Raw genomic sequence first — 12,727 nt, forward strand, 5'->3', positions numbered from 1 at the left:
GCAGACAACCTGAATCCAGAATATCTAAAAGTGCCATGTTCTCACTTCAGGCCTCATCAGCCCTTATCAAAAAGGCCACAGAACATCTTGTCTAGCTGGCCTCAAACTTATGGTCTCATCACAAGGACAGATGGGTTGTGGGGAGGTGACTGGGACAGGTAATGCTCAGGGCTTGCTAGCACTGCAGGATAAGGGTCAGATGCTGGGAGTGAACTTTAGTTTTTCTCCAAGTGTACTGATTAGTTCAGCAGTCCCAAATATGATCCTGGGACCTGATCAGGAGTTTAATTCAAAGCAGTAAATTTGTTCTTTAGGCTGTACTCAATTCACGGAGCTTCTTTATCTACTGGATCAAGGAAAGCCCCAAAAATTACACATTAGGTATGCACAGTTTCATAACAAATGCAAATACACACTTTAAATGTCGTATGAATGCAGTGGATTGCATTAACAGCATGCTGGTGGCCTACTTAAATACTAGCATTTTCTTCTCTTCAGTGCATGTGTAATTTATAATAGCCAGCTAACATCAGGAAGCTTTTCATGCTCCAAGGCTGAAATACTTGTATATTATGCTTGTATACTGTACTACCCCCAAAGACTAATAGTAAAACAAGATAGGGGAATTGACTCCCTAGAGAGAAGACTCCTCTAGGCTTTAAGGACACATAACTTCCAATTAAAGCTTTACAGAAGAGCTGATACCTGCAGTATGACTGAGGCTCAAGACTACCCCAGTGTGTGTCTGTCTGATGAGGTGCCTGTGGCACTGCTGTAGCATTGCAAACATGTACCAGTAAATCCACCTCTGAATGCACTTCATCTCTCTTGAGAATGAAGTTCATCTTTTACAATACAGCATGGTCTTCTAAACAGAAGGAGGAAGAAAAAAACATTTATCATTCTTGTGCCAGGCAGAGTTCAGCTTGAAAGAAACCGGATGAAATGTGTATCATTCATCTGAGGAACAAATCCACACTACAGATTTGTCTGAGAGACAAGTGAATGTGATCCAAAAAAGCGATCCATTTCAGAATGGGAGACTTGAATTCAGTCCAACTAGAAAATGCATGCTGAGCAGCATCCATTTATTCAGAGTAGTAATGGTTTCTTCTAAGAGCACATTGCCTTGATCATTGTGTTAAACACTGTATATATAACCAACAAAAATTCCCATCTTTGCAAATGCAGGCTATCTGCCAGTTCCACAAAGGGATTTTTTTTTCCTAAATAGCTACTGCATAAGGGCTGTTGCCTGCAGAGCAGGTTCTCTGTGCTCAGCCTACTGTGATCATCAGGTCTGAGGGCACAGTAAATGGAATTCACAAGCCTTTCCAAGTCACCTCCTGTGTAAAGCCCTGAACAGACAGTCCCAGAAGTGAAGTAAGGAACAACTTCCCCCTCCGCCCCTTTGGGCAGCTCTCATACATGCTTTTAGCAATACCTAAAACAAGAAAAACACCTACAGCCAGTTCGCTGGGGCTGGCGGAAACAGAACGGAAATGAGAAACTGATTAGGTGGAGAGCCAGCTTCTCATGCAGAGAAACTTCCAACTTTTGTTCCTAACGACTTTTTAAAAAGTGCTTCAGTTTTGCTAGTATTCCCTTTGAAAAAAAAAAAAAATCTTGGCCCATGAGCTCTCAGTGCCTACACAGATGAAAGCTGTGAGAGGCCTTAAATGACTTCAGCAGGAAACTACTGGGAAGGGGAGGGGTCTGTTTTCTGACAGTCCCATTACACATTTCTAGGAAAAATCTTTTCAAGTTCTGTGGACGAAAACGAAACAGAATTACAGCACTGCCTCTCTTTTGGAGACAATCAAAACAACACTTTTTTCTGCTCCCATGCTGGAGTGCTGCAAAGTAATTCCCTCTTTTTTTATCTCTCCCTCTCTCTTTCTCAGGATCTTGGGGTCAGGAACAGCACTTCAGATTGAAGAAATTGTTAGAACCGACACATTTTAATCTGCTCAAAAAGGACCCACGTTTGTTTCAGGTACACTTGAAGAATACTTTGTTCTGCAGTTGCATTTGTAAATCTTTCTGCCATTTCCCAAACCCCTGACAAACTGTTTTGTGAGCTCAGGAGTTTTCTGTTTAGTAGCAGTGACAAAGCACTCGACTACTGCAGGAAAGCTGAGCAATAACAGACGTCAGCCAACGTCACCCCCAGATCACCAGGGTGGAAGGTCATCCTCAAACAGTATTTCCACTTTTCCCCTCTTGGTAAATTGCTCTGGGAAAAATCCTCTTTTTTTAGCGTAATGAAGTTAAAAATTAGAAAGTCACCACCACTTACACAAAGCTGGAATTCCTGACCGTGTTGGGAATTTTAACTGAAGTCTCCACCCAAGCAGCGTGTGGAACCAATGTAATGGCTAACACAATTCAGAGCTTAAAATGGAGCGATGTTGCAGCTCCAGCTGGTTTTAGAAGTCAGTACAAGAGATCTTAGGAAGCACTAGAGAAGAAATAGAAACAGAGGTGATTTTTGGCTTCTAGTCTGATTATGTGCACTAAGGAATATGTGAGTGACAGTGTAAAAAGCAAGGGAAAAAAAGCATCACTGGACAGTGTTACATAGTGCCATGCTCAGGACCAAGATAGCCACAAAAAAGTGATGACTGCTGGGACATACCTCATGGGAAGCAGGTGCATTGTTTTTTATCTGTGCTAGAAAAGGCACAGTCCTCAAAGGTGAAGATACATGACAGCCTGGGACAGACAACAGACCTTTTTGTCCTGATGAAGAAGAAAGGTTCACTGTGAGCAGACATGGCCCAACTGCCCTTAACAGTTCCTGTGACTCTACAAATCCCTCTGTTATCAGCAAGCTACAGCTCCCTATTTATCAGCTCATCCAAGCCAACTCTGCAAGGGCTTTTTATTCCCCGAGAACTGAGCTGTACTGTTTGACCAAACAAGTTTCCACCTTCTTTACCTCTGTATGTTGTAACACACTGAGACCCAAAATCACTGGCAGGGCACAATGATGACAAGCATTTACCTTATTACCAAATATATTTCCATATAGGCCCCTGCTTACATTGTCCCTCAACTAGCTGCTAATTCTGAGGCAGATTTTTCGCAATTTAATAATTACTTAGTATTTAATGAGTATTTAGTAGTAATTTGGTAGATCTGCTGTCTATCTGGAGATGTTAGACACAAAGGATTTATCCAATGAAGAGAATCCTGGTATAAACTCTGTCCTCACTGAAAACAGAAGCTGATTTGCTGCCAACATCAATGCTTCATATTTGCACAGGATAGTGTGCTGTGTATTTTAAAAATAATTAAATAAATAGATAAGCAATGGAACTATTTGACAAGAACTACAGAGGGGTGACACATTTAATAAAACACTTCTAGGGCTTTCATCTCAAAAAGCTAATTTAAAAGGTTGCTTATAAATAATAAAAAATTCTGTGTTTCTTTGAAAAGTCAAAATACGCAAACCTCAGGTAATGCAGCTCTTCACTAATATTACAACAACCTCTCTCAGAACATGTTAAACCTGTACATCCCAGTTCCATGTTGGCAGGTAGGACTCACTCTGCAAACCAGACCTAACTAGGAACATTTTGCTAAGCACATTCTAAAGGGCTATAATTCCCCCCCTAAAAAATGGTCTGAGAATTCTGTGCTTTCTGGAGTGGTGAAATTAACCAGTTTGAATATAATATGTTTCAGGCTTACAGGAGTCCTCAAACACTGCTACAGATACAGCAGCATTTTAAATTACTAGGTTGAAATTATCATCAATCTGACTTCAGCACAGTGCTAGCTTCTTCCCTTAGAAATAAATTTAACATCTTGTCACTAACCAGGATTGTTTGGTTCTGATATAGCTGCTATCACTGAAGCACATTAACAAGCTGAGCGCTTTTCTAAAATAAAACTGTAGGACATCAATGCAAATCAACAGTAAAAACCTATTTTAGAACGACGTAAGAAGTAGAATAACTTAGTTACAGACTATCTGAATGAGTAAAAGAAATATTGTTCTGCAGCCCGTTTCTGTAAACTAAAGCAGTTTGCCTTTTCCCAATTGATAGAAAAAACCTGCTATTTTTTGACATAACCCCCCCCCAATATTTAACCTGTTATTTTGGATAAATAGATTTTGAAAAGAGCAAAATATGAAGGAAGGCTTTCGTGAATCATGTAGGATATAAATTTTTTTGGTAGCTGAAATTCTTTATATTTTGGAATTAAGGGTCCTGAGGTAGAAGGGCTAATTCAGAGCTATTGAAAGAGAAGTGTCCATCTTACAGGATTTTCCTACAGCTGTACTGTGACCATTCTTTATGCTCTATTCTCTCGACAGGAGTGATTTTCCTTGGACATCAGTGATTAATGGAAACTCCAGATCACTTCAGTAAAATGCAGTCTCACAAGGAAGAACCTGCAACATCTCAGAGATCACAGTCTTAAAAAGGATCCAAACCCAGTGAGCAACTGGATCTTCCATAAGTGAAACCCATCCATCTTCTAAAATCATCTCATGGGGAGGAGATGTGCACAGTAACAGTAAACTACTGTAACAGCAACCCAGGAAAAGCTATGGCTAAGGTAATACACCTTTGGGAAAAGCTTTTAAAAAGTACTTTGACTCTTTTAATAATGTTTCTATCAGATAGATTCACTAGATTGTAGAAGTCTCTTTTACTCAAGCTTCTTCCTGATCACCACTGTACATTTGCAAACTATATTTATCCAGGGAAAGTCTTCTACAAACCACCATTATTTTCAAATGAAAAGGGAAAAATACAGCAAAGGCTTCAAAGATGTGAGTGAATTATTTCATTCACAAGTGCAGCATGTGCTCTCTCTTCTGTAATGACACAGTACAGAAAACAAGAAGTAATTAATGCAATTCCTTTGCCAAATGAGTGGGATCTTATAAAGAATTGGCACATAATTCTGATTAGAGCTTTCTTGTTTTAAACAAAACCAAACCTAATACAGAACAATATAATGTACTAACATGGTCCTTGACCATATTTTTCTTTTTCCCCCAATACAAGTGTCTGCAAAGTGCTGGGCCTGTAATCAAGGGACACTTAGTGCCCAACCCAGCACAGTTGATGCAGCCAGACATTTCTGTGTACTATACACAGTCATGAAAGTGAACCAAAGAAGAACATTTGGTCTTTTGTTGTCTTACATACCAAGACAGAAAAGCATGGCTTTTCCTCTGTTCTACCCAATGAACAGATGTGGGTTTAATCACATGCAAAAGAAAATGCTCCCAAGTTTCAGAGTATGACTTTGATGTTTAGGAGTAAAATTACTTTCTCAAAGAAAGTAATTTTCATCTAATTATCTTGAAACTGTCCATAAAAGGAAGATAGGTAAGGAATTGGATAAATACACCAAATAGGGTTTCCTTTGGAGTTATTTTTTTCAGCTGGAGAGAAATCTAAGGTAATTTTCGTAAACAAAACACTCATGGCAAGATAAGAAAAGAAGCCTCAGGGTCCAATACCAGAAAGTTATAGGAGATTCTTTAATAAACAGTTATACCTAGCAGTGTAAATTCAGATGCCTCCTCTGTCTTGCTAAACTCAAAGCTGCAAATCAACTCAATACACAAGGTTAGCAAAGAGCAGAATTGGGTAAAATAGAAGCAGAAAATGCCATACTAAAGCCCAAAAGGACACCTTAAGGGCTATAACTAAGCTGGCCACTAACCTACTATCCAGCTCCCCTGCCTCCCCCCAACTCAAATCACCTCCTAAATACCTAAAGCAGATTACCCTTCCTTCTGGGGAGCATTACAGCTCTGACAAGACGTGGGAAATGCAGATCCAGGGCACACAGATCTGGGGCAACTCTTCAAGACACATTTTGAAAGGATGTCCATGGCATGGAGGAGGTTGGAATTCACATCCAGAGAGAACAGGTATGTTTCTCATGCCATCTGGCCCTTGGTTACCAGGATCTATTCTCATACACGTGGCCTCTGCAGGAATAATGTGCACAAAGGGATCTCTTTTCCACATCTGGGTGTTGCACCAGGAGCAGAGGGTGGGTGGAGGGACAGAGATGAAATCTGTGGTTTTGATGTGAAAGTAAGATGCACAATGCTGGCATCTGGCAGCCATAAAAGACACATCAGGTAGAGCTGGGATTTTGGGCTGTTGCCAGCCAGGGTGCCTGCAAGGATAGCAAGAGCTTGTAACCCATGCAGAAGGGTCAGGATGGCAGAACACAATTATGGCCCATGCTGGCACTGCAACTGCAAATTCCCTAGCTTCCCAGAGTTCCAGTAAGAGTCTACCCAACATCCTAAATTAATTCTAAACCTACAGGCATTCTAAGTTCATCACAAATGACCAGGCCCACAAAACATCCAGACATATTACCTCCCAATGAAAATCAGTGGGAGTTAAGCCCCTAAATACTCCAATAGTTCTGACCAAGTATTTTCCTTTTATCCCCCCTTAAAAACCCCAAATTGTGTTGTCCCTTTGAGCCTCTCTTGCTCATAGCTTTTTTCAGTCCTACATTTCACTGTAATTTCTTGAGAGCACCACAAGCTGCAGTGCCCAGGCAGCAGCACCTATCTGGAGTTTGAGAGATAGTGCTGGTGTCTGGAGCATGTAGTATTCACTTCAACAACTGCTCTTCAGCCCACTCACATGTTACCAGCTCCATTTACAGGCACAAACTCCTCTAATGCCAGTCACAAGACAAAATTACAGATCCTGAATGAATCCATGTCTAAACTCAGTATGAAGGAAATTTCATGCAGGTAGTTTCACTAACAGACTTTCTTGCAATGCCTAGGACCTGAGTTTCTAAAAAGTGAGTTTTTAATTATGAGCAGAGAAACCATAGCTCACTTCAGCATGAAAAAGAATACATCCATTATTTTTCCATGCTCTGTAATTTAAAAATAGGTCAACTCATTAGCTTTAAAGCTTTCAAAAGTACTAAAAGTGAAATACAGGGCTCAGTTTCTTTTTGTTTTTTAAGCCAGACCCAGAGATTGAAGAGTTTTAGACCAATGACTACTCTAAGATGATGAAAGAGGATAAAGTTTTTGAACTATGTATCTAATATAGCCAGAACAGATTGATTTCATAGTAAATTTTTAAACAGAAAGTAAATTTTTAAACATTGACTAAATTTGAAGCATTTAAATAAGACCAGAGCATTAACTGCACTCCAATTCAGAAGTGCTGCAGGGCCTATAATTTGTCACTCTCTATATAGATCAAGATGACTTTTCTCACATTTTTCCATTCTGTGCATGGTCAGAATGCAAACAGGGGCCAAAGTGCACCTGAACAGCCAATTGAGAGACTTCCTATATGTACTGTGAACCAGACAGAATCAATACATACTGAAAAAATTGACTAGGAAAAGGAAATGTCTCACTCTGTGCTTAAAACCATAACCCCAAGGGCCAGACTTGCTCTCTTGACATTTTGTAAGTTGCCAACAACAGAATTATGGTTAGTGGGACATTGACTCCCCGTGCTTCCCAAGCACCTTCTCTGTGACCTGGGGGACACCTGGTGTGCATTCAGTATGAAACAGAAGTTCATCAGTGCCAGTGCCCAGCAGGCTCCAGGGCTGTGTTCTCTACCCCCAGACTAAAGTTCAGGTTCCTGCTGCCCAAACAAAACTGCTGGTCTAAGATCTTGATAGGTAAGTCAGACCAAAACCCAGCTGCTCTGAGCCATCTCGTACTTCCAGTCACTTCAGCTGAAAATAATTTGATTTTAAAATTGAATTTAAGCAAGTTGTTAGTAATCACTTTTCAAGTATTTATTTTATTGAGGGAGGGAGGAGAGGAAAATCAAGCTATTTAGCTTTCCAAGTATTTAACATAAAACCCAGAAGAGCTCCATCTGGCAACCAGCAGGATTTCTAAATAATCTAAATAGTATCTACATAAGAACCAGGCTGTCTATGGAGTGAGACAACTTCAACTTTTACAGCCACAAGAAGTCTTTATTAACATAAAAGGAAATTATAAAGAATTACGTTAGAACAGGAACAAGAGCCTGGCAAGCTGACAAAAGACCCCAGGAATCTCTGCATTAATCTTGAAATGCTGCTTTTGACTTGTTGGAATATAGCATCATACTCTGCATGGTTTTAAAAAAACAAAATAAAAAACGCTCTTAGGTTCAAAGGACTCAAGCACAATAAAACCCGCTCTAGGAAAATATTCAGATTAATGAAAATCAGTATGTAATTCCTTACTTTGCCACACAAAAAACAACCCTTAATATTTGAACATACTTTGGAAAACATCAGTATTTAATTAAAGTCATGGAAAAGGCCCTTCATGTCCATAGATGTCTGTCTTCATTAAGAAGATGGTTCTGAGTACTGCTGCTAATTATGTAAATTAAATACACTTTTGAACTAGTTTTACATATAGAAAATATGGTAATTCTAATTCCCATATAAGTAAACACCTCAGAGTATACAGTATTCAATTTTCTGAGTTATTCATATGTAGATCTGACCTAGCCCATCCCCTTTTTGGATCATTTGTGAATGATCCAAACCTGGTGGTGGTTTGGTGTCATATGGGAAATATTTAACTGGTCCTCAATGCCCCTGTCAAGTTGCCATTGGGATTTTCTGTCAGTTTCTTGGCAAAAAATCAAAGAGTGAAACAGTGGGCCCAAAAAAACATGTTATGGTGATCCTGTGTGGATAGGGCAGCCTTGAAGCTCTGCGTTTTCCGCTATCCCTGGGCTACAGGAAGAGAATTTCTATCTTTATCATTGCCCATCTGGCACCTTTCACAGGCAGCAAGAACAAAGAAGGAAAATGTACTGGCCCCTACCATCTGCTTCTGCTTGTGAAGTCGGGAGAGAACCTGACAGGGAAGAAAGCAAGGAAAGATAAACCCCAACCCCTTCTCTTCCCACCAAACTGTTCTGGCAGGTACACGTTGTGCCTGTGCTTCTTACATATCTTAGGGCCGCCCTAGAGACCTCTGGTTCCCTGCAGCAGCACAGCTGCTGAACACAGAGCATCCCAAACACTCCCAGCCCCACGTCCTCCCTCCCAGCCTCCTGACAGCCCCCAGAGAAAGGCTCTGCTGTCTGAGATTTGCTTTATTGGATCAGCCGCTGTTTTATCTAGAATAGGAAAATTCCTGTGGGTTTAATAAGAGGTATTGCCCTACAGATTTTTTCTGGTCCCACCTCCTTTCCCATCAGCCACATCCCCTGTTACTGCAAGGCTGCATACACCATGTGTTGGCTGGACCCCTTCTGTCTCTGACAGAAGTTTGGCCAAAAAGAGCAGATTTTCTGCTACTTTGATCATTTCCTGTGGTAAAAAGTGAAGGGAATTATCTGACCCAGGGTCTTTTTTTTTTTTTTTCTTTCTTAGTTTTGAAAAATAACATGCTTTACATTTGCAAGTTCCCTTAAATAGTGTACTTGCTTTCCAATAGCATTCTGCTGCTGGCTTACTGGTTGCCTTACAGAACTTACTTTTTTTAGAATCAGAAAACACATTGCTCTGATCTCAAACTCGAACTCAGCTGCTGTATTATTACATCAATAATGACCTTCCCCATGCTGAAGAAGCAACCACAAGATAGTATCAAATTTACAGACAATACAAAGGTGGCAGCTTCTTCCCCGTTAAAAAATTATTACATTTAAAAAACAAGCTTACTTCTCGTGTGGTGGGGATAGCGTTGTTTTTGGCTACAAATGTGCATTGCATAATGTCTTTAGAAATAAGTTAACCATTTTATTAAATGCACTATTAGAGTAGTCTATGACATATGTGATACAAGCACCCTAAAACTTTTTTTTTCCTCCAAGACTCCACATCAGAAAACATCTCATGCTTGTGTCAGCCCGTGATGCACTAGTCACAGTACCTGCTCATTTAAATGGTGTGGAAGATTTGGAAGCAGGAGCCTAAGGATGGTGCCAAGTGATAATCACTGACCTCGATGGGCCTTGCAAGTGCACCCTGAAAACTCATCCATTTTGTATTTCTTCTGGCCCAGAGAGTACAAAGTAAGCAAACAGCATGAATCTACCTACTGAACTAATGTCTTGTGTCAGAATTAATATTCTATCAGAACAAATTCCAAATAATTATCACAATATACATTAAGTCTATAATGTGGCACTACTGCATTTAAAAGATACATATATTCACACTTAGTAGTGGGACCCCACTTTTTTCAGCTCAGAAGAATGCCACAATGTGCAAGTTGTGCTCATTGGCGTCAAAACTTTTTTTTTCAAGTTTGCTGTGCTAATTACATGAGTAGCACAGATTTTGACAGATAAAGCGTTGAGCTGAGGCCAGGGTGCAGTGTGTGCCTCCCTTTGTGTGAGCTGTACTCTCAAAAAAAATGATTGAACATTTTAAACTGTTAAAATTACTATTGTTTTAAAACATTACAGGAAGTTACTTTGGTGAATTTACTATTTGTGTATATGTTTTTTTTTATCAGCCTGTTAAAAAATCATGGCCTGGCTACATTTCCCACTTAATTTATAAAACTGAATCTTTCCTGAACTCACACAGCTCAAAAGCAAAGGGACACCTAAGGCAGTCTGGTTTCTTTCAGTATTAAAAAAAGAAGAAGATACGTACTTATTTATATATGTATGCATGTACCTCACTTAAAAATATAATAAGAAAGGGGAGGAAGAATCTACAGTAACCTTGTTAAAACAAAAATTGCACTAAACCACTTCAAACAAGATCTTACCACAACAGAAATCAGCGTTATCATCGTTAATAACACAGTGCCTTTCCTATTACCTCAGTGCAGAGGTAATAAGGAGGCTGTACTGCGATCCATATAATCTCAATAATGTACAAATGAATCAAAAAGGATCTAATTAGTTCAGCAGCACCAAAAACTAATAAGCAGAAACATCAAAAGAGCCAGTGGGACATTCCTTTTTTTTTGTCAGACGTGCTGCAGAGCTACTCTTCAGAATTCTCTGATTTCTATCTGGCAGGAGGAGGCTGCACCATGGAGGTGACAGTACCTGCAGAGCCCTGGAGCTAAAGGATGCTGGCTGTAGCTGTGCCCTGCAGCTCCCAGCCCATCCCTGCACGTCCCGCACGGATCCTGCCCCAAAGGGATCCCGCACAGGAAGGGTGGGGCGGGTTCCTCACCTCCTGTCTGCGGCAGGAGATAGCACATCCTGAACACTGCCCCTTTTCCTCCTTCCCCAGAGCCCCGGCGGAAAAGAAAAGGAGGAACAGGCACTGGGGAGGCGCCTCAGCTCCCACGGAGACACGCGAGGGAGGGAGATCCGAAGGCAGCTGAGCAGAGACTGCACCCAGCACAGAGCCACAGGTTGGGATGCCTACAGCTGCTCCTGCCGTACTGATGGGACAAGGTTTGTGTGTGCACACCTGAGAGCCTCAGCAAACACCTGTGGAGGCATCCCAAAGTTAGAACACTGTGTGCACAGATTTATTTAGTAAAGAAGAGTTAGAGGAGTTCTATACTTCACCAAATAGCTGTGGCACCCACGCCTCTGCAGCACACACTGCATGGCGAGAACATCCCACCCCGAAGGAGCGCAGCCCGGGCTGATTATGGCTAAGAATTGTTCATACAATTCACTGAAGTCAGAAAAATTCCACTTAAATATAAACAAAACCTAACAGAGAGGTCCACTTAAGGAATTATTTCTCTCTAACCCTGAAGATACAGATGTAGCTTTTATCTCCTCCAACAGATGTGTCTGTCCACTACCCAATGATGGTTCACTGCACTTAAGTAAAAGCATCATATGCAAGAGAAACAATAATGCTATAACACAAAGACCTTTCACTATTCCAGGTCCATTCCATACCCAAAGCCCAAAGGTTTCCTTCTTCAAAGGAATAAATAGGACAGAATTTGTTGAGGTTTAAGTCACAGTAACATTTTAAGATGCCAATAGCTTTCAACATGGTTCGATCTGCAGAGCTATTAAAAAACCCAATTATGCAACGGAGCAGGACAGAGAAACAAAACCTCCTTTCCAGAAGATCTGCTCTTCTATTTAACAGAACATATAGAAGGCAACAGATCTCACAGGGCCAGGCTGACAACATTCATCACTGCAGCTCTGGGAACTACTGCAGTATGCACTAAGCTCCACTCACCTCCCAAGGAATTCAACTGGTGGTCGGCTGCACCTCAAAAGCTAGCCATGGTCTCCTGTAATCTACAACACCAAACTCTAACTGCTGTGACAGAAATCTCCACTGAGGACCTCCAACACAAACCTCTGAGGAATTAAAGTACCCACTCCAGCAAACCTTCACAATCCCAAGAAGACGTACGGCACACGCCAGGCTAACCAGCAAAGGTTTTTAAGAAATCATGCTGAAATTCATAGATTTAACACAGAGATGGCCCACAACACCTGCAAGAGTTAAAATACAAAACCTTCTCAAAAGGTAGCACCAAATGCTGATAAAGACAAGCAAAGCCAGGCTGTGCCCTGCTGCAGCAATCACCAGTGCTCTGCAGAGCAGTCCCAGTGCACAGCAATCCCAGTGTATGCAGCACTGCCCAGCTGCCCACAGATACAACTGGAGTAGCTCTGTGTGCTAGGGGTAGTACTGGGAAAGGGACAGTATTTATGAAAATAAAAGAACTGAATTGAAGCCTGTATGCTGCTGTCTAGAACTTAGGTTTGTACCACCCATTCCCTGGGGGAAATGACATACAATACAAACAGGCCTAAGTTGTTCAATTATTCAA

The sequence above is a fragment of the Fringilla coelebs genome (genome assembly GCF_963513975.1).
Source record: "Fringilla coelebs genome assembly, chromosome: 12".
NCBI lineage: Eukaryota > Metazoa > Chordata > Aves > Passeriformes > Fringillidae > Fringilla > Fringilla coelebs.